The sequence below is a fragment of the Trichosurus vulpecula genome, chromosome 2 (genome assembly GCF_011100635.1).
Source record: "Trichosurus vulpecula isolate mTriVul1 chromosome 2, mTriVul1.pri, whole genome shotgun sequence".
Classification (NCBI taxonomy): Eukaryota; Metazoa; Chordata; class Mammalia; order Diprotodontia; family Phalangeridae; genus Trichosurus; species Trichosurus vulpecula.
The window spans coordinates 250,978,732-251,001,969 of record NC_050574.1 but is presented as its reverse complement, the minus strand read 5'-3'; the positions used below and the strand labels follow the sequence as shown (position 1 = coordinate 251,001,969).

Sequence of the window (23,238 nt, the reverse complement as noted above, 5' to 3'; positions counted from 1 at the left end):
TAATAATAATATATCCCCAGTGCTTAGAACAGTACCTGGCACATGGTAGGTGATAAATAAATGTTTACTAATAAAATAATTAACTAGTAATAAAAGCTAGCAATATTTATGGGATGTCTCAAAAGTCTTAAGTGTAGTGTTAAGCTTTAATAGTTTAAAAGCTTTGGCAGTTTAAAATTACACTAAGACTTTTGGAACACCCTACATAGTGCTTTCAGGTATGCAAAGCATTTTACAAATCATAACTTACTCTAAACTCACAATAACTCTTGGGAGACAGGTACTATTATTAAACCTATTTAACAGGTGAGAAAAGTGAGGCAGAGGTTATATGACTTGCCCAGGGTCACAAAACTATTAAGTGTCTAAGGCTGGATTTTACCTCAAGTTTCCCAGACTTCAGGCCAGGGTTCTATTCAGTCTTGCCTTAAATCTCACCTACTATTACATCTTCCAATTTTCCCCAATCAATAAATATTCATTAGGCATCTACTACGTGCCAGGCACAATATTAAATGCTAAGGATGAAAAAGGGGGCAAAAGACAGCCTCTGCCCCCAAGGAGCTTACAAATACTTCCCCTCCTCTTAATCCACTGGTAGATTTGACTTTCACCCCTCTAGACATCTAGTCATCCCCTCCCCGCTCACTAGTATTTCATCATTACAATTTATACTGGAGACTCTTCACCGCCAATACAGATTACGATACCTCCATGTCGGTACATCATTTCCTGAATTAAGGGGCTCCCCACTCCCACATCCAATCAAAAAGTCACCAGGTAGCCCACATTTGGGTGATAAGCATGTCCAAACTTAGCTAAGCTGGCTCCGGTCAACAGTCTACCCCTCCACTCATCCTTGGAAGACTTAAAGAAAGGCCTGGGGGTACCAATCACATACTGGTTTGCTGTACTCATTAAGAACCCCAAGTCTATTCCATGCCATGCTGAGGCGGTGGAGTAGGACTTCCATAGACGATTTAAGTGACTGAATATTAAGCTAAAACAAATTCACCATAAAACCTAGAACTTTCCCTATACTCTTAGGATACTAATGAGATCTTGTCTCCAGCAAGAAAAGGCATTAGATTTGAAGGGTGATAGGTTACCATAATGGACAAGCGCATAGAACAAGGACTGGCAATTCTAACCACTTCCAACTCTTATTTCATGCTCTGTAATTCAAATACTTCTTTGAAGGCATCACCCTATGTATCTGGTATTATGCTAATGAATAGAAACAGTAAAACAGGCAGTCTGGTACAGAGTATAAGAGCGCTGCTGCTGGAATCAGGAAGGCCTAACTCACCTCAGATACTTACTACCTGTATGACCCTGGGCGAGCCATTAATCTCTCTCAGCCTCAGATTCTTCTAGGGTTAATAACAGCACCCACTCTCAGTATCAAAATGTCATAAGGATCAAAATAAGTTAATAAATGTAAAGCACTACATAAATATTCATTTTCTTGGTTGGTTCTAATGAGGCCTATATTATTCATTCATTCAACCAGCATTGTTGAAGCCACTACTACCATACAAAATCCTGGGGTTACAAAGACAAAAATGGCAAAATAGTCCCTGACTTCAAGGTAAACTCCTAGTTTATTCAGGGGAGGGGGAGTGGTATAGAGGAGGGAGAGAGAAGATTCATATGTAGACAAAGTAGATACAATGTAATTTTAATTCTAGCACTGGCCAGATAGCTTCATAGCAAGAGAAGCTCATTAAAAACTTATATCCTCATTCCACCCAACTACCTCAGAAATTCATACGAGGAACAATGTATAGATTCCAAATGACCAGGGAAAATTTATTGTAAGTACTAAAAATGTATCAAAGGAACATCCTAAATATTAATTGCTCATGGGTAGGCTGAGCCAATATGATAAAAACAACAATTCTACCTAAATTAATTTACTTATTCACAGCCACACCAATCAAACCACCAAAAAATTTTATAAGGCAAGAAAAAATAATAGCAAAATTCATCTGGAAGAAAAAAAAAGTCAATCATATCAAGGGAATCAAGGACAAAAAGTGTGAAGGAAGGTGGACAGTACCAGAGCTCAAACTGTATTGCAAAGTGGTAATCATCAAAACAATATGGCACTGGGTAAGAAACAGAGTGATAGATTAGTGGAACAGATTGGGTACACGATACACAGTAGTACATAATCATAGAAATCTAGTGGCTGATAAACCCAAAGATCCAAGCTTTTGGGAAAAGAATTCACTATTTGACCAAAACCGCTGGAAAAACTAGAAAACGGTCTGGCAGAAAATAAGTATTGACCAACATCTCCCACTGTATAGCCAAGATAAGGTTGAAATGGGTACATGATTTAGACATCGAGGGTGATATTATAAGTAAATTAGGAAGGCATGGAATATTTTACCTGTCAGATCTATGAATATGAGAAGAATTCGTCACCAAGCAAGAAACAGAGACCACTACGAGATATAAAATGGATAATTCTGATTACATCGAATTAAAAAGGGTTTGCATGAACAAAACCAATACAGGAAAGATTAGAAAGAAAGCAAGAAAGTGGAGGGAAATTTTTTACCACAAGTTTCTCTGATAAAATTCTCATTTCACAAATATATAGAGAGAACTGAACCAAATTTATAAGACTACAAGTCATTCTGCAATTGATAAATGGCCAAAGGATACGAACAGAAATCAAAGCTATCTATTGTCATATGAAAAAAATGCTCAAAATCACTATTGATTAGAAAAATGCAAATCAAAACTACTCTAAGATACTACCTCATATCTATGCTACTAGCCTAACAGGACAGAAAAGGAAAATAACAAATGTTGAAGGGGATGTGGAAAAACTGGGACACTAATGCACTGATGGTGGAATTGCGAACTGATCCAACCATTTTGGAGCAATTTGGAACTACTCCCAGAAAGCTATTAAAACCGTGCATGCCCTTTGATCCAGCAATGCTAGTACTCAGCCTATATCCTAAAAAGATCAAAGAAAAAGGAATGGATCCTATTTTTACAAAAATATTTATAGCAGCTCTTTTTATAGTGGCAAAGAACTGGAAATCGAAGGAAACTGAACGACTTTGAATGAATAAAACCTATTTTGACTAAATACCCAAATTAAATATACAGGACATATGATGAAAGATGCTATCTGCATCCAGAGAAAGAAGTGATAAACAGAAGTTTGTATGGAATAATTTTACATATATGTATATATACTTATTTGAATCTGATGGTAGCCATCTCTAGGGTGAGGGGAACAGAAAAAAAGGAAATTTATAGGATAATTTTATTGTATACATGAAAGGAATAGCAAGTTGTACATGGTAGATTGGCAGTTTCATGTGCAATCATTTTTTTATTATACCACGCTATGGAAATGCTTGTTTTATTACATAAATTAAAAATAAAATTTAATAACAAAAAAGAAAGAAATTGAAGGGTTATCCATCAATTGGGGACAGGCTAAACAAGTTACAGTACATGACTGGGATGGAATACTACTGTGCTATAAGAAATGACCAGCAGGATGGTTTCAGAAAAACCTGGGAAGACTTACATGAACTGATGGAAAATGAAGTGAGCAGAACCAGAAGAAGATTGTACCCAGTAATAGCAATATTTTAACAATGATCAACTGTGAATGACTTAGCTATTCTCAGCAATATAATGATCCGAGACAATTCCAAAGACCTTATGACGAAAAATGCTACCCACCTCCTGAGAAAAAAATGATGGAGTCTGAATGCAGGTCGAAGCATACTTTTTTTTTAACTTTATTTTTCTAGGTTTTTTTCCTTTTTTTGATGTGTTCTCTTTTGCAACATGGCTAATATGGAAATACGTTTTGCATGACTATACATGTACAATCTAAATGAAAATGCTTGCCTTCTCAAGGGGTGGGGAGAGAGGTAATTTGAAAAACAAAAATTATAAAAAACAAATTTTAAAAATTATTCTTACATGTACTTGAGAAAAAATAAAAACATTCTTTAAAAAAGAAGAAAAAAGGAATATACTATTGGTTGTGGGTCATCATTGTTATCTTTATAAAGAACCCATACACACAAGGTTAAACAGCAAAAATTTTGTCTAAGATTCAAATCTAGGTCAGCAGGTACATGCAATCAGCTTCCTTGTTTAGTTATTCTGTAAGTGACTTAGTCCTGACATTTCAGTTCCCTAAGAGATGTGCATATTAGCAGTATATGAAATTTTAAAATGAGACTAACACATCTAACATAACAAACTACCCATGAATCCCCTTGGCAAAGTACTCAAGAATTTAATTAACTTCATCTCCACACAACTAACCTTTTAAAAATTCAGCATTGTGCTTTAAAACATCCATCAAATAAATTATTCAGTTTCCAGTCACTGCCTAAAGGCAAGCAACAAAATCCAAGGAGAAAATAAAAATAAATGTGTGGATTTTGTACACTAGCTGTATACCTATAGGGTAACCATGGATGGGGGTTTGCAAAGCCATTTAGTAAAGGCTCAAAATGTAATCTGTTATGTCTTCATGTGTGCTTTGTTTTACTTTTCAATATAAATCCCATCGTGAGATCAGGAAATACACAGTCACTTGTACAACACAGTCAGTCAACAAATGTATCTCCTAGACCTGGAATTCTCTTACTCCTCATCTCATCCACAGCTTCCCTGGCTTCCCTTCAAGTCAAGTCCCAGCTAAAATCTCACCTACAAGAAATCTTTCTCAATGCCACTCCACGCCAGTTAAAGCAACCCTCTTACTGGTTATTACCAGTTTATGCTGTGTATATGAGTTGTTTGTACAAAGTTGTTTCTACATTGTCTTTTCCATTACAACTGTGAGCTTTTTGAGAGCAAGGGCTATCTTTTGACTTTTTTTTTTTTTTGAGCACAGTGCCTGGTACATAGTAGGGGCTTAATAAATTTTTATTAGCTGACTACAATGGGGTGAGGTTGCATAATTATCTATGTAAGTGAATTTCAGTGAAATACCACATGTTAAAGTTAACACTTATTCAGAGGCCAATGAATCCTTACTCATGAGAACACACTTTTGTGGACAATTTGGGGATAAGAAGGTCTGGTCAAATCTTCTTTCTTCAGGTTTTAATTGCTGATTGTTCTAGAATCAGCACAAAGTAATCCAGTATAACTTTCAAGGCACTGGAAGGAAATTAATTATCCACTGAAAAAGGTTCTTCTGAATGTTGTCCACTCACCTGTCACTGCCATTCCAGGCATACCCAGCTCTCTATAGTAACATAGCTTCTATTTTGAAAATGAACTTCATTATTTATAAACTGAATTTACTATATGTGTTGTCTTTCTCCAGTATGAGACTGTAGACAGCAGGGACTGTCCAGTTTTTTTCTGTGTGTGTGACTAGAAGCTAGGCACAATGCTTAGCACGTAATAAGCAATTAATGTGCATATATCTACATAGATATATGCACATTTATATATACATTATGTACTATATACATCTATTATAATGTATACAATGTGCTACATAATATATACATATATACCTATGTACACAAAAATGTGTACATATATGCATGCATATATACACACATGTATATACACAATGTATATAATATATACATACACTACATATAATATATACGTATATACATACAAACATGTGTATATATAGAATACACTCACATACACACACATATATAAATACACATGTCTATTTATCTTTTTATTTCAATCTAAAGTGACATTCTGCCAGCAACCAGAGAATGTCTGTGCCAAACCCAGGGGTATGTTGCCATTTTTCCTACCAACCCCACCCCACTGCTATACACACACATACACACACACACACACACACACACACACACACACACACACACCCCTCCCTTTATAAAATAATCACTTCAACCTCCCTCTCTCAAACCCACCAGAACTCGGGTCACAGAACAATTCAATCTTTCAGGTTGATCAGCTGGAAGTACATTGCCCAGGGCCAAATGAAGAAGCCAGTCTAGGCAATAAACTAAGTCAAAGCATTTTTCCCAAGGGAAGATCCCACCTGAGAGAGAAAAAAAAACATTCTATGCCAAACTTTACAGCATTTATAAAGAAGATAAAAACTTTCATTTCCCTCTTCACATACAATTTATCACTCATGTCCTTTAAAAGAATGACATTTAGGGAACCATCAAAAGCCAGGATCCAAGCTAGAGAACATAAAAATTCAAATTTTATAACACATGTAAACACAAACTATTATACATAAGTTGAATTAACTATGTTTTCCTACAGCCCTAAGTTAAAAATCTATTCCCTTCGGCCCAAGTATCAAAAAAGTCACAGTACTTACACTACACTGTCTTTTTTTTAATCATACCAACTTATGAAAGAGATGCATAAAATAATCGAACACAAGTTCCCTTTAACTTTGGAGATCGGACCCACTTACCAACTGCTTTTCCCCTCCATTGTTTCTTTCTGGGACTTGAGTTATGCTGCTCTCATTTAATCATTCACATAAAGGGGAGGGGAAAACACTGGTTTCGAAAGACAAAATCCACAAAGAACAACAAATATTTTGCAAATAGATAAGAGGGGAACCATGGGGGAGAAAACAAATTGCGTGACATTTTCAACAGAACTGACTCTTTATGTATTTTTGGCTTTTAAAAATTCATTTCCACCCGGTACAGTGATCATTCTGACTCCTTAACTAATCCCCCAAAATGATAAATCACTTTCTGTAATAAAACACACTAAGTGGAACAGGAAATACAAAGAATGTTCCCTGTACCCAATGAACATATAAATTGTTTTTGTTCAGTCATTTCAGTCGTATTTAACTCTTTGTGACCATTTGGGGTTTTCTTAGAGAAGATACTGGAGCAGTATGCCTTTTCCTTCTCCAGTTCATTTTTCAGATTAGGAAACTGAGGCAAATAGGGTTAAGTGACTGGCCCAGGGTCACACGGCTAGTGTCTAAAGCCAGATTTGAACTCAGGTCTTCCAGACTTCAGGCCCGACACTCTCTTCATTGTGCCAACTAGCTGCCCTGAACTTATAAAGTACTTGGGGAAAGAAAGACATAACAGATACAAAGTGAAATAACAACGCAAGAGTTTAATAACAATAAAAGTCAAATTAGAGAGAAGTGGTGTGGTATAGTAGAAAGGACACTGGATTTAGACTCAAAGGGCCTGAGTTCAAATCCTGTGTGACTTTAGGTAAGTCATGAAAACTCTCTGGGACCTAATTTCCTCATCTCAAAAATGTAGAAGTTTGGATACTGGATGTCCTCTAGGGTCCATTTCGGCTCTTATCTAGACTCTTATGATCCTAAATTATCACAAAGCAAAAAAAAACTATTAATTGGCAAAAAAAAAAAGTGATATAGCCACTAAGTGCCATGAATTCAGAGAAGGGAACCCTGATGGGCTTGGTCTGGCAGAGCTATTAGGAGGAGAGGCAGGAACTCCCACCCCCCTACTACTACTAATAGTTTACATTTAGATAGTGCTTTAAAGGTCACAAAACATTTTACACAAATTTTAGGATTATGGTTCATAGATCTAGAACTGAAAGGCATTTCTAAGTTCATCTAATCCAAGCCCCCTCATTTTACAGATGGAGAAACAGATATTCAGGGAGATTTAAACTTGTCTAGGTCACATGGCTATGTCTCAGTTTGGCAATCCAAATACCTAGAAGGGTGAGATTTGAATAACCAAAAAAAGAAAAAGTGAGTTTAGAAACGCTATAGTGGGGAATGAATGAGAGAAAGAAAGGAAGAAAAAGATGGAAAGGAGAGGAAGGAAGAAAGGAAAAAAGGAAGGAAGGAAGGAAGGAAAAAGAAAGAAAGGAAGGAACGAAGAAGGAAGGAAGGAAAGGAGAGAAAGAAAGAAAAAGCACTTAGTAGGTACTTTTCATATGAAAAGCACTGTGCTAAGTTCTGGAGATACAAAAAGGAAAAATATCCTCTGGTGGTAGCTCTTCCAGCCAGATTTCCTTCCCAGGAGTTAGAAATGTGTCTGCTCTTTAAGAAAGCCCTTCCAGCATTTGGTATGATGATCCCAAGATTAGTTTGAGAGCAATGTATGTACAAGATGAATTAAGGAAAGGAAAACTAACGGGGGAGGAGACCAGTGAAAGAAGCTATTCTAATAACGAAGGCACAAGGTAAGGATTTAAAATAGGACAATAAAAAGGAAAGAATGACTGTAAGAAATGCTATAACATAAGACTCTTCAACACTTGGTGAATGACCAGATGTGGAAAGAAAGGTCAAAGATGAAGCCAAGGTTTAGAGGCTGGGAGATAAGGGAAAAGGAGGGTGAAATGAATGTCATGTTACCAAAAGTTAGTAATCTAGTTGGTCTTTCCAAACTATATTTGTTGTTGTTGAGACATTTCAGTCATGTCCTACTCTTCAGGACTCCATCTGGGGTTTTCTTGGCAAAGATACTGGAGTGAGTGGTAGTTTGACATTTTCTTCTCCAGTTCATTTTACAAATGAAGAACTGAGGTAAAGCGGGTTAAGTGTCTTGTCCAGGGTCACACACCAGTAAGTGTCTGAGGCCAGACTTGAATAGGTCCTCCTGACTTCAGCACAAGCAACACTATCCACCGTCCTCTCAAACTATATTTATGCTACCCTAAATGCACAGCAACAGATGCCCAAGGTATTTAAGAATGAACTAAAATACCACAACCAAAGTCAAAAATGCAGTCTCTATATAACCTGGCTCTTAAAAAAGAAGGATAAACAAAGAAGTAACTATTAAAACTATATTTAAATTTCACACTTTAAAATTATCTGTGTCTCTAAAACAGTCACAGAAAATACACTTTCCTTGAAAGGCAATCTCGCATTTCTTAGGAAAACAAAGATTTTGCTGAAAAGCAATCAATTCCACTAGATAAACATTTTAGAAAATGGGTGCTCATGCTTAGCACAGTGCTTCACACATAGTAAACAATTAATAAATGCTTCTTGACTGACTGAATGACTGGAAACACAGAGATGACAAATTTCCTGACCTCCAGCTTACAATCTGAGGAGGAGAGTGAGATATGGAGGACAACAAAAACACAGACAAGTAGAAAGTTTTCCTCCCAGAAATCCATCCCTTATACCAGACCTGCACAACTTGGCAGTAGGTAGGGACCAAAATTAAAATAGGCTAAACTTCTTTGGGATTCAGACAGGTCAGACTAGAGACAGGCTGATGATGGTTGACTGCCACAGGTCATGTGACAAACAGGAAAGAGTAGGAAGTGGCAACTCTACATTTTTCTCCCAAAATCCTTTGGTAGGCCACAAGTGGCCCAAGGGCATATGTTGTACAGGTCTACCTTATACCAAAGAATATAAAAAGAGAGATCCCACCACCACCAAAAACAAAACAACAAAAAAATACAAAACAGTGCATGCTGCCAAGTCCATTACATGTAACATCCTGAGCACATGATCCTATCTCCTACATCTGCAAACAAAAAGGGTACATTCTGGTATCTTTTCTTTGGGACAAAGCGTAGTCACTACAATTTCACAGAATTATTTTGTTTTTGTCCTTCCTTTCATTGTTAGTCGCTGGTTATATACTGTTTTCCTGGTTCTACTTATTTCTCTTTGCATCAGTTCAAAGGACTCTTCCTGTCTCTCCTTATTCTTCATAATCACCGTTTCCTAGAGCACATTAATATTCTAGTACATCAATGTACCAGAATTTGTTTAGTCAATCCCCAGAAGACAGGCATCTATTTTGTTTCCAGTTCTTCATTACACCAAAAAGTGTAGGGTATACGTGGTAACTTTCTTATTTTATTTTTATTTCCTAGGGGTATATGCCCAGCAGTAGGATCTTAGGATCAAAGTACCTGAACTAGTCACTTTATCTGCATAATCCCAAATAGTTGGACCAATAGCTTTATGCTTTCGACCTAAGTACACATGAAGTTAATCCACTCCTAATATGCAAATACATTTTTAAGATTTTTTTTGGAAATTTAGCACCTACATGAAGGGCATGGAACTACACATTGGAAGATATATAAAGTTTAGATAAAACATGGACTTAGGCATTTACAGCCTACTAGGAAGCTAGGACACCATTATATAGACTAATAATATATAACATTACATGATAGGTACATTAAAAACTTAAGAAACAAGGCACTATGTATAGTATAAGGGGGAAATGAGACATTTTAAAATATATATTTTTATTTATCGTGTTAAATAATTCTGAATTACATGTTTAAAAACTTTTTACCATTCTTTTTTTAAATTCCGAGTACCAAATTCTCTCTTTCTTTCACCCCTCCCCATCCCTTGAGAAAGCAACCAATAAGATATATGTAAAGTCACACAAAACATATTTCCATTTTAGCCATGTTGCAAAACACACACACACAGATACACACACACACACACACACACACACACACACACACACATGCATGAGAAAGTTAAAAAATATGCTTCAATTTTCACTCAAGAGTTCGTAAATTCTCTCTGAAGGCAGGTAACATTTTTCATCATGAGTCCTTCAGAATTGTCTTAGATCATTGTATAGGTCAGAGTAGCTAAATCTTTTACAGATGAATCATCCTTACAATATTGCTGTTACTGTGTATGATGGTTTGCTCACTTCACTTTGCATCAGTTCATATAACTCGTCCCAGGTTTTTCTGAAACCATCCTGCTGGTCATTTATAGCACAATAGATTTCTATCCCAATCATATACCACAACTTGTTCAGCCATTTCCCAATTGATGGGCATCTCTTCAACTTCCGATTCTTTGCCACCACAAAAAGAGATGCTATAAATATTTTTGTACAAATAGGACCTTTTCCTTTTATCTCTTTGAGATACAGACCTAGTAATGGTATTGCTGAGTCAAAGGGGACACACAGTTTTATAGCTCTTTGGGCATAGTTCCAAATTGATCTCCTGAATGGTTAGATTAGTTCACAACTCCACCAATAATGCATTGGTGTCCCAATTTTACCACATCCCCTCCAGCATTTGTCATTTTCCTTGTAAAAGATACTTTGATGAATATACAGTCTCTCTGATAGGAGTTGGAGAGGCTCATTTACACCTTCTTATCCTATGTCTTGCCCATATCTTCCTGAAAAAGATCTTCCTTCCTTTCATAAAGGAGTGGGTGTGGATCTAATTCACTGTGTTGGGGTTTACTTCTAGATCTCTTGCTATGGCATGGATATTGGAGGTCCACTGGTCATTGTCATCAGGAAGGTCTGGAATTCCCTTATTTCGCTGAATGTCCATCTCCTTGCCTGGAAAATTATGCTAAGTTTTGCTGGGTAGTTGATCCTTGGTTGTAGTCCCAGCTGCTTTGCCATTCGGAATATCATATTCCAATTTCTCCTGTCTTTTAATGTAGAAGCTGAGAGATCCTGCGTGATCCTGACTGTAGTTCCATGATATTTGAATAGTTTCTTTTTGGCTGCTCGCAGTATTTTCTCCTTGACTTTGTAATTCTGAAATTTGGCTACAATATTTCTTGGTGTTTTCAGTTTGGGATCTCTTTCAGGGGGTGATCGGTGAATTCTTTCAATGACTATTTTGCCCTCTGGTTTTAGGACCTCTGGGCAGTTGTCTTTGATAATTTCTTCGAAGATACTGTCAAGGCTCTTTTTTTCATCGTGGATTTCTGGTAGACCAATAACTCTTAAATTGTCTCTCCTGGATCCATTTTCCAGGTCAGTTGTTTTCCCAATCAGATATTTCACATTTTTTTTTCTATTTTTTAATTCTTTACATTTTGTTTTACTACTTCTTGATGCCTCATAGATTCATTAGCTTCCACTTGGCTCAACTCTAATTTTTAATGAGTTAGTGTCTTCATTTTGCTTTTGAGTCTCCTTTTCCAATTGGTTGATTTTACCTCTCGGGGTGTCATTTTCTCTATTTAGATTCTGAATCTCCGCAGCCATTTCGCCAATCTTATTCTTTAGGGACTTGATTTCATCAGTGGATTTTTTTTTTCCATTTTTTCTTTTACCTCCCTAATTTGGTTTTTAAAATCCTCCTTTAGCTCTTCCAGCAATGCTTTTTGGGCTGGAGACCAGTTCACATTACCTTTTGAGGTATCAGATGTGGCTATAGTGTCATTGCTATCCTCTTCCAAATTGGTATTTTGATCATGCCTGTTTCCATAAAAAGAATCAGTGGTCCTCGGTTTTTTTGTGTTCTTCATGTTGGTTAGCCTTTTCCTGGCTTTACAATAAATTTCTGCTTTTGGGGCTCAGGGCTCTCTGTCCCAGCTTTCTTATTCTGGGGATTGTGAGTCCAGTTGTTGGCTTTGTGAATTATAGCCTTCAGTTTCCTGAGGTGTGGGGGAGGGGTCTGGCTCCCTGATGTCTCTTTCCCTAGGGTTGCTCTCCAGCACTGTTGCTCTTCAGCAATGGTCTCAGCTCTTTGTTGTTTGAGCTGGTGTCGGCACTTCCCCTGGGGGAGCAAGATTTCGTCTGGGCTCCTGGTTTTGACCCCTGCTGGCTTTGCCCCTCTGGGACTAATGAACTTCTACTATTTGGCCACTGAAGCCCCACTTCTATCTCCTCTATTCCAGCGTTCTTTTTTTCCCGAGGAATTCTCTGGGTGAGGGGTGGAGGTATTAGAGCCGTTTACCTGGCCATTATGTCTCCCAGAAGTTCAAGAAGCCACGTTTCATACCTTTGGGCTGCAAGCCTCAGGAGTTGATGTTTCACGGCTGGTGGCATTACACTGCCGCTTCCACAGAGTGCCGTCCTGTGTTGGGAGGCCTGGGGATCTCCACCAGTTTCAGGCGCCCAGCTTGCTCCCAGTCTGTCTCCCATGTGGGTTTCCCTGCCAGCCAATTCCGCTTTGGTGCCATCTGGTCCACTGGTCATTCCCACTACATGATGGGCAACCTCCTTTTCTGTACATATCTTCCTCTAATCATATCTTTTACATTGCTCTTGTGCAATAATTAATTCTTTGTTAATAATAAATTTGCAGCCTACACCTGCTCACTGGGTGCATCTCCACTGCCCTTTTGATTATCTACTTTAATTCTTCAGAAATTGTGGTTTTCTATAACTAGGAATTATAGATCACAAGAAAGCTACTGATTCTAAACAAGTGGGCACCTATTTCAGGGAAGCATCAGAGTTCATTAAAAAAAACAGTTCAATTTCCCAAATGCAATCTAGCCTGCTTCTTTCCTATTATATTGTAGGCTCTATTCATCATACAACTACAGTATCAAGCTTAAGGCCACCAAAACTCCCAAGTGCAACCTGAATCACAGTAAAATATAATGGAAAACATTTAACAAATTAAATAAAAATACAATTAAACATAGATAATGTTGATATGTGGTTTTCTAAATCAATACCCAGCCCATAGGGATGCTGAGGACTTTCCCATCTATAAGGAATTACTCATCCATCTGGAATCTGTGCTAGATATCCTCCCTTGACAGTGACAAACACCTCTGGTGAGTTTACATCTATCTGCATTATAATTCACAAGATTTTATCAGAAATTCAAAATAAGGCATCTCTCTGTTACATGACTTAAGGAACTTAGTATGACTGTAACACATGTTATATCCCTTGTTGAAGGAAAAGCCAGGGATTCTCAACCTGAGATCTACATAGATCCCTGGACAGATTTCAGGGGGTCTGTGAACTTGTATGGGGAAAAAATTACATCCTCATTTTCTCAAACCTCTAACTGAATTTTCCTTCAATTATTTAAAAACACTCTTCTAAAAAGGGTTTACCCAACTTCCAAAGGGATCCAAGACCCAAAAAAGATCAAGAACCTATGCTTTAAAAGAAGAGCTTTGCCCACAGAATCAAATGTCTTTCCTTTGAAAGTCAACAAAAATAAGCACAAGGAGAACCTTGCATAGGTACAGAGGTACCTTTCAGTTGACTGTATAACTATAAAGAAGCAGTCGGCTGTACGTTTCATTTGTGAAAGCATGCCTGGTTCCCTCCTAATACTTTCATCAATGACACTCTAATATGCCTTTACAAGAGTCTCATAAAAAAGTCATTAAGATGGGAAAACAGGCATAGGGGTTGGTAATTTCTGGTATCACGCAAAAAAAAAGGTGCAATCCTTTAAAAAGAAGGTGAACCAGTCATGTAGCAAAATCCAGGCCTAACATAAGGACAGAATAATTCACATTTATAGAGCTCGTTAAGGTGTTCAAAGAGCTTTACATACACTAAGGTAGCAGTGCTTTGGAAAGATCTTCCGTGGAGGATTTATGGGAGGAGGAGAGAACCAGCAGATGGGACGCAAGGTACAAGCCACGGAAGGCAGTGTCCACCCAGAGATCACTGGCCCACTGAAAATGCTGATGACAACATATGAGAGAGAGATAAAGGTTCTATGGCACGCACAGATCACCGTACACACTATGGACACAAAAGAAAAACTTAGAGATCCAGGAATAGCAAAACAATTGTCAAAATGCCTTAACACAAATTCCTATCTGACAACCTATAACTTTGCAAAAACATTAATAATACTCAAGTCACAGAATCAGAAAATCTCAGAATTGCAAGGGACGCCTTAAACCATTTAATGCAAATTAATTCTTAGGAAAGAATCTCCTCAGTAATACGCAAAAAGGTCACACTGTTCTTGTTCAGTCTTTCTAAGTTGTGTGCAACTCTTCATTGATCCCATTTGGGGTTTTCTTGGCAAAGATACCGAAGTGGTTTGCCATTTCCTTCTCCAGCTCATTTTAAAGATGAGGAAACCCAGACAATACAGTGCTGAGTTAAGGTCACACAGAAACTAAGTGTCTGAGGTTGGATTTGAACTCAGGTCTTCCCGATTCCAGGCCCAGCATTCTACCCACTGTGCCACATAGTTGCCCAATAAAGTCACAGAATCATTGATTTACAGATGGAAGGGACCTAAGAGGTCACTGAATCACACCTCTTCATTTTATGAATTGGGAAACTCAGTATTTAGAAAGGTTAAATTGAATTCCCTAAGATCAGGGAATCCTGATAAATGTTTGAGGTATGATCCAAACCCAGGTCTTTCCAATTCCCAGGTCCAGACCCTATCCATGTTGCTTTGTTTCCTTTGCTTAACAGTCTCCAATGAATCTTTAAAAAGTTCAGCTCCCACAACACTTCAATTGCAGAGAGAATTACATTTTGGAGGGAAAACAGAAACTTTCTCCAATATAACCCTAGCCCTAAGCTCTACAGAGACTGCTAATTTCTTAAAAGAGTTATTTTTAACCAAGGCTAAGGTTTGAACAATCCTGAACCATGAGCCAAAATCAGACTAAATTGCCTAAACTGTAAACTGCAGCCAAATCTTTTTTTTTTTTTTTAACATACAGTACTCAATCTCAAGCTTGGTGATCATTCCCCTTAAAACTGAAATTCCCATTAAAACCACAAACTGGATATCTGAGCTTACCAGAAACAGTTTAATGTTATAATAAAATGTTACAATAAAATTTACCTGCCACATTATGATCTATAAACTTTGTTTGTCTGCACACTAATTAGGGATAAGCAAGAAATTCATGGACATGGTTACAAAACAGTACTGCTTTTACCCTCCCTAATCAAACCCTCTGGGATGAGCCGGGGGAAGGAGAATTAAACAGGCAGGCATACATCTAAGATTTTTAAGCCAGAAAGCCTGACCTCTCCTGGAAAATGATAAAAATCCTTCCCCTGCTGACCTATCTGATGTAGAACTTGTACACAGACATAGGCCTATGAGATAACCCCATGGCATAATGGATGGACTTTCAGGAAGACCGTGTTCAAATCCCACCTATACTCTTACTAGCTGTGTGACCAAAGGCTTAATCACTGAAGACTGCTCAGAATCTCAGATTTCTTTCTGTAAAATGGGAGACAAGGAAACCTGGAGTACCCAACCTCAGAAAACACATTCAAAGTCTAAAGTGCTACAGAAATACTTAGTTAATATTCCTGACTTGCTGAGAAAAGTAATGCCATCTCTTCTAAGAACCCTATCTCACCTAATCCAAAACTCAAGATCCCTTCCATTTTTACCAGTTCCTATTAGTTGCCTACAAACATTCTACCAAGGAACCTTAAATGATTTTAACGAATGCATGAAAGACATCTTGTTGGAGCGTAGCCTCAGAATTTTGCTCTGTCCAATTAAATGTTTTTTTATAGTTAACAAATAAATATGATGGGAGCCTGTGCTCGCTGTACTTTCCAGTTGGCTGTATAACTATAAAGATGTGTGGTCTGCTACTGAAAGTCAATTTTAAAATGCCAAGGTTGTCCTCTTACATGTATAAGCTATTCTGAATTTTTTTTTATATTCTCATTTTTTTATTTATTCTGAAGTTTTTATTAGAGTTTAGCATACAGCAGGTATTTGTGACTAATGTTCTGATCACTTTTTTGGTAGTAATAATGAACATGATTTTTTTTCCAAGTATTTTCATCTTCCCTTTTCAGATAACCAGAAACTCTGTCCTTCAGCACCTCCCAAACAGGCTTTTTCTGGGTACACTGAGATAGTTCGTTCTGTTTCCTTCAGTGCCATTTATACTTTATTACGCAGTACCCTCAAGGACTGTGATTTTAAGAGTCCAACTAAGAATGCTCTACTGTTACAAATGGGGGAAAAATAGTACGCAATAGAAATCCTGGCAGATCTTTTCTATTTTTTTCCCCTTTGTTATCCTTCCAATTTCATCTTTAAATGACTCTCGGGATGATCTGAATTGGGTCTCACACTAAGCTTTCATTTTTCATTTCACCACTTTTTTATGTTTTATAAGGCAATTACTCATAACATTTCACCATTCTCTCTGTAAAATATGAAACAGGCATTAATAGTCTACACTGACGTTACCCTTTGCTACATGTCTCTGGTTAGCAAGAAAATCATGGTTTGACAGTCTCTGGGCTACTTTGGCTTCCTTGTAGTAACTGTTGGTGTTCGTTGTTTTTGTTGTTCATCCTTTGTTTTCAAAGGGGACCAATGGCAACATAGGTGATGTCTTGACTTTCTTGTGAATTGGATTTAATATTTCTTGTGAAAAGGATTTAAGTGGGTCACAGTTGTGCCAAGTCATCAATGGTCGAACTTACTTAGCAAAAGGCGCTATAGTCCATATCGGTATCTGTCACTTTTATGAATTTCCCCTTTTTTTCCAGGGTCAATCACCTGTTTACCTATGTCAGAGTAATGAATCTATCTTAATGATACACCGTGTCTTCTTATTTTCATTATTCTAATTCAGTGTTAATTTTGGTCTTCTGCTGTAATAGTAGGATGTACGCTCCCCAAGGGCTGGGTTCATCTTCCATTTCCTAACACAACGCCCCACGCTTAATAAACGCTCATTCTCTTTGATGGGATGGTCTGACTACAGACGATAGGATCGGAATTAACTCTCAAATCAGCAACAAGTCCTTTCCAGGCATCATTTAAGTATGATCGGTTTCACATTCTTTTTGTGTTATTTGGTTATTATCGGGTACTCTACCTCCCAACTCTTTTCTTGAAATAAATATTCATGATATACAGGTTTATTTGTAATCTGGCCACTTTCATTTCTTGATCATAAACCAGATTTTCTTCATATCTCTATGGAGGCTTTAGCATTGGATTTACCAAGTTTTAAAGTATGTGATAATTAAATTTGTAGGGGGTAAAACACTCCAAAGAATTTCCCTATTTCCTCTATCTCTTCATCCTTTATTTCTGATTTGAAAAATGCCTGGAAGTTTCTTCTGACCCCCAAGATCAACACAGTATAACACAATGGCTGAAAAGAGAGAAGAGAACTTTCCAGAAAATAAAACCGTTCAACAAGGGAACCAGCTTCCTTGTTCAACAGCAGACTCCTCATCACTGGAAACATTCTTGCAGAATCTAAGAATGATGCAGAAAAGATTCTTACATTGAGAGGAAGGATGAAACCCTTCTAAGGTCTCTGCTAAATCTTAAAAATCTATCATTCTAAAGTGTAAGAATGGATGTCGATCGGTCAAAAAAAAATGACCCCTCACCCTCAGGGAGCTCACAATCTAATGGGGGTAACAACATACCAAAAAAAAAAATGTATATTCAAGATATATATTAAGTGAGAGGTAATCTCAGACAGTAGGCACTAGCAGCTAGGGTGAGGCGAGAGGGGGTTGGGAAAGGCCTCCTGCAAAATGGCAGAATTTGAGCTCGTCTTGAAGGAAAATGGGGGAGCTAAGGGGAGGAGATGAGGAGGGAGAACGTTCCAGCAAGCCGGTGAAAAGACACAGAGGCTATAAGAGGTATCAAGAAGGTCGGTTTTGCCAGAGTGGGAGGAGGGGAGCAAAATCTAAGAATGCTGTAAAAGTAGAAAGGGGCCATGTTGTGAAGGAGCATAAGTGCCAAACAAAGGATTTGCTATTTGATCCTGGAGGTAATAGGGAGCCACTGTAGTTTAATGAGTGAGGGTAGTGCTGAGGGTATAAGACTTGTTGTAGCCATAATGGCTTTTGTTTTCTTTGAATGGCTCAGCTTGCCTCATTGAGCCTCTGGACACTGTGGCTTGCTCTTCCGGGGCAGGAGGCCCGGGGAGCATGCCGGGAGGCAGACGGCTTCCTGTGTGGGGAGTCATGGGGCTGGCTGAGGGGAGGTGTTAGCTCCAGAACCTGGTCTACCCTAGGGGGAGGAGCCAACTCAAGAACCAATCAGCCCTGGTCATTCGGGCGGAGCTTGATGATGTCAGAGACCCTATAAGAGGGGAGAGGACAGCTCGGAGAGTTCTTCCTCTCTTTCCTTTTCCGGTTGGAGCCAGAGGCAGTTACAACGACCGTTACAGAGGCAGTTACGACCGTTACATCGTCAGTTTCAGTTGCAGCTTCAGTTTCAGAAACAGACACAGCTGAGGCAGGAGCTGCCAGCAGCAGAGCTGATCTACGGGAGGAAGCTGAACAAAGACTTCAGTCCAGTGGGTAATCTTATTACCATCAAGGGGGAAACATGATTTTGCTTTACGCAATCATGTTTCTCTGTAGCCTCCTGGTTACTCTTTCAAGGCGTACCTATTGGGCCTGGAAGATTATGACCAACATATCAAAATGGGGCTTCTGGTTCATGGGTTGGTTACTGTGGAGCCTAAATAAATGTTTTGATTCTTCTGCCTTCTACTTTGAGAGTTTCTTCTATCCGGCGATTCCGAACCTTTCAGACATGTTTATGATCTTCTTTGAGATTATAAACTCTGCCCTCCTGATACATTTGGCGTCACGAACAGGATCGCTAGGTATAAGATCTCTATTTAGAAGCAGAACAATTCCAGAGGAAGAGATAAATATCCCAGGATGGGAGGATCCATTTTATTCCTCCCTAGCAAAAGAATTGGCTAAAAAAGCTGGACCCTGTGAAAACTGGGAACCAAGGCTACGGAGAGGAGATCCTAGGGATTTAGAAAAGTGTTTACGAGAAGTTGGGATTCAGTCAGGGGCATCACTATCTAGGCAAAGCTGGATAGTGTTATCAGCCTACCGTCTAGTATACGAAAGATTGAGATTAAGTGAAAGACATGGGGGCACTCCTACCCCACAGGAAAAAGGGAAATCTCAGATAGCAGAAGACCAAACTGACTCAAATGAGAACTTTTCTATTAATGTGGCTAAGAGCAACAGGAGACCAAAAAAGCCCAGAGTGCATTTCAACCCAGCCCAGAAAGAGCCGGCTGAGGCACAAAACACTACTGGGGTTCAGGATGTGCCTCACATAGAGAATAGGAGATGGTTAAATGATCAGACAAGGGCTCGACCCATACAAAGGAGGAAGACAGAAACCCGAGGTGAAGATTCAGTTACAAGGGAAATTCAGGAAGATTTCTCACCGCAAGAGGTCACAGATATTTTGAGTAGATTCAGCCAAAGAATAGGAGAACCATTGATATCTTGGATGGTAAGACTCAGTGATCAAGGGGCCGGTGGAATATCAGTAGATGGGACAGACTGCATGAGATTCATAGGTATCAGCCATGATCCTCTAGTTCAACAAGCTTTTAGGGAACATCATCAGCAAGGAGATGGTGATAGCAGGACTACTCTGTTGGCATTAGCCGCTGTGGGATGCAATAAGAGATATGATACTGATTCTATGTGGCCCACTGAGCACAGACCCTGGTATTCACTTAGAGATTGTATCATGAGACTAAAGGAGGAGGTAATGAAGACTGCCATTATGACAGGAACTGCAGACAAATATTACAATGATTCAATGGAACTGTCTCATAGGAATTTAATAATTAGGACAGCTCCCCCTGCTTATAAACAACTAATTTTGAATTTATTGCTTGGAGAAGTAGGGAGCCGTCTTACAACAGTGATAAATAAGATTTTACAGTTATATGACTTAGGTGACTGGGGAAGGGATAGATCTCCTCGAGAGAGAAGAGTGAATAACCAGCAAACTTGGCGCCAAAGGAGAGTAACAAGGAAAGAAATGTTTACTACTTTATTGAGAGCAGGGGTAGGTTTTGAAATGATAGATGGAATTCCAACCAATGAATTATACAGAATGTATAGAGGACTTGATAACACGAGAGATAGGGAAATCAGAACTGCTCCTGCAAGCCTACAAGCCACTCAGACTGAAGGTGACCTTGTGTGATTAACGGATGAAAACTTGTACATTTGGGGAAAGGCTGGGAGGACAATCTTAGTCTATATCTAGGGTGGGATCCTCTTGGCTTCCTCATTATGTTCCTTTTGAAAAGAAACATTTCCCACCTGAGTTTGGCTCTGATGTTGGATCTTTGCATAACTAAAATCTCAACCAAACTTGAGATGATTTTATTTGAAGAATTATAGTCCATACTTGTCTATTCTTTTTGTCCTTTGTTTTGGCTAACCTTGTTGCTAGTTTTGTTTCCTTCAGGCTTAAACACCCTGCACTTTCCGGTGACTGCCTAAGCATGTAGCATTCTTGGAATTCCTGCCAGCTCCTTAAAGAAATGACCTCTGGAATGGGACTTTTTGGGGGCAGGGCCATCTCTACATCCAATTTCAGCATGAAGAAGCTATGGAAAATGAGACCTTCACCCCTCACCCCAAGATTTTGAGCCCCAATCGTTCAAGGGGGGTGGAAATGATGATAGTGTTCTGTTTACTTATTTTGTGTTATCCTTGCTGTGTTGTTTTATTGTTATGATATTATTGATCCTATGTAATGGATACAAGGATTTAGGGGTGGACATTTGAATTATTAATAATTATTTTGGAGATGATTGATTGAAGAGATTATCTTGCTGGGACCTAGGGGTGGATCGCATTTGAATCGTTAAACCAATGTTTAGGAATGTCACCAAATGATATGTTTTGCTTTATAATGAATGATATGTTTTAGTTTCCTTTGTAATTGAATCACAATGTATGTTCTAGGATACATGGCTGATTAGATTATGTATCCTATAACAAGGGGTGGAATGTAGCCATAATGGCTTTTGTTTTCTTTGAATGGCTCAGCTTGCCTCATTGAGCCTCTGGACACTGTGGCTTGCTCTTCCGGGGCAGGAGGCCCGGGGAGCATGCCGGGAGGCAGACGGCTTCCTGTGTGGGGAGTCATGGGGCTGGCTGAGGGGAGGTGTTAGCTCCAGAACCTGGTCTACCCTAGGGGGAGGAGCCAACTCAAGAACCAATCAGCCCTGGTCATTCGGGCGGAGCTTGATGATGTCAGAGACCCTATAAGAGGGGAGAGGACAGCTCGGAGAGTTCTTCCTCTCTTTCCTTTTCCGGTTGGAGCCAGAGGCAGTTACAACGACCGTTACAGAGGCAGTTACGACCGTTACATCGTCAGTTTCAGTTGCAGCTTCAGTTTCAGAAACAGACACAGCTGAGGCAGGAGCTGCCAGCAGCAGAGCTGATCTACGGGAGGAAGCTGAACAAAGACTTCAGTCCAGTGGGTAATCTTATTACCATCAAGGGGGAAACATGATTTTGCTTTACGCAATCATGTTTCTCTGTAGCCTCCTGGTTACTCTTTCAAGGCGTACCTATTGGGCCTGGAAGATTATGACCAACATATCAAAATGGGGCTTCTGGTTCATGGGTTGGTTACTGTGGAGCCTAAATAAATGTTTTGATTCTTCTGCCTTCTACTTTGAGAGTTTCTTCTATCCGGCGATTCCGAACCTTTCAGACATGTTTATGATCTTCTTTGAGATTATAAACTCTGCCCTCCTGATACACTTGTGCTCTAAGATGTAGTGGAAAATTGGGGTTGAGGAGGAGGGAGTTCTGATCATGTGACTCTTCTAGCCCCTTGGCTTTGGGACAAATGCAAATTTTCTGTATAGTATTCCTCTTTCTTCTACCTGTAATTCATCCTTCCCATCCTATCTGTCCTAAAATAAGCAATACCAAATCCTAAAATACAATCCTAACACCTAATAAGAACATACCTGTAACCCACAGCATGGGCTTGCATACTGCTGATTACTTCTTTCAATAAATCCAACTGGACAGAAAAACAGCTGCACGGCTGTACAACCGGCACCTCAACATCTGCTAGTTCTACTAAATGCACTGACAAAATGATCACCCTAAAGAAGCTATTCTGAACACAGAACTTCAGGCAGGTAAAGGAGAAGGTGGAAAACCAGAGAAAGCAAAGTCCACATTCTTAATCTAACTGACAGGAAAAGGGAGGCAGGAGCATTTTCTCTACTTCAGGGAGCAGAATGTACAAAGGCCAAACGGCAGTCAAAAACGTAACAGCTTTCCCATTGGTAGCTTCTATGAAACACCTTGACAGGTCACCTTGGAAGCGAAGGCTGAGAAAGAATACCACCACTTCTATAACATAATACCAAAAACAAACAAGTAAGCCTTGGCAAAGGTTTAGCAACAGGTTTAAGCTGGACTGACACCTTGATTAAGTCTGCTCCTGGAACCTAGGATAACGCCCCCTTAAAGCCCTACTCTGCAGCTGCCAACACCAAAAATCAAAGGCAACTAGATCCTGTGAATTGGCTGAGGATGGTAGGAGGGGCCCTGAACCAGGAGGAAGGATAGCTGCGTTCTAGGCCCAACTTTAGTCATTAACTAGCTATGTGATCTTCAGGGGGGGAAATAAAAATCATTTGCTGTCTCCTGGGTTTCTATTTCCTCATGTGTAAAATGCATCTGGTTTAACTTGCACTATAATATACAATATTATACTTACATATGATATTATACTTATATACAATATTATAATTATACAATAATAGAGTTCTACTGCATA

At 38.9% G+C, this 23,238-nt stretch overlaps 1 protein-coding gene across 7 annotated transcripts in view; it reads right to left on the bottom strand.

Moving 5' to 3' along the window:
• Positions 1 to 23,238, bottom strand: part of MYO1B (myosin IB) — a 227,811-nt gene that overhangs the window by 190,038 nt on the left and 14,535 nt on the right. For 4 of the 7 annotated variants that reach the window (XM_036745515.1, XM_036745518.1, XM_036745517.1 and 1 more), the window contains exon 1: positions 6,431 to 6,452. The exons of the other annotated variants lie outside the window; for them this stretch is intronic. The gene's annotated coding sequence lies outside the window, so the exon portion shown is untranslated. Of the gene's footprint in view, positions 1 to 6,430; positions 6,453 to 23,238 lie in introns of those variants that run through there. 7 annotated transcript variants of the gene reach the window in all.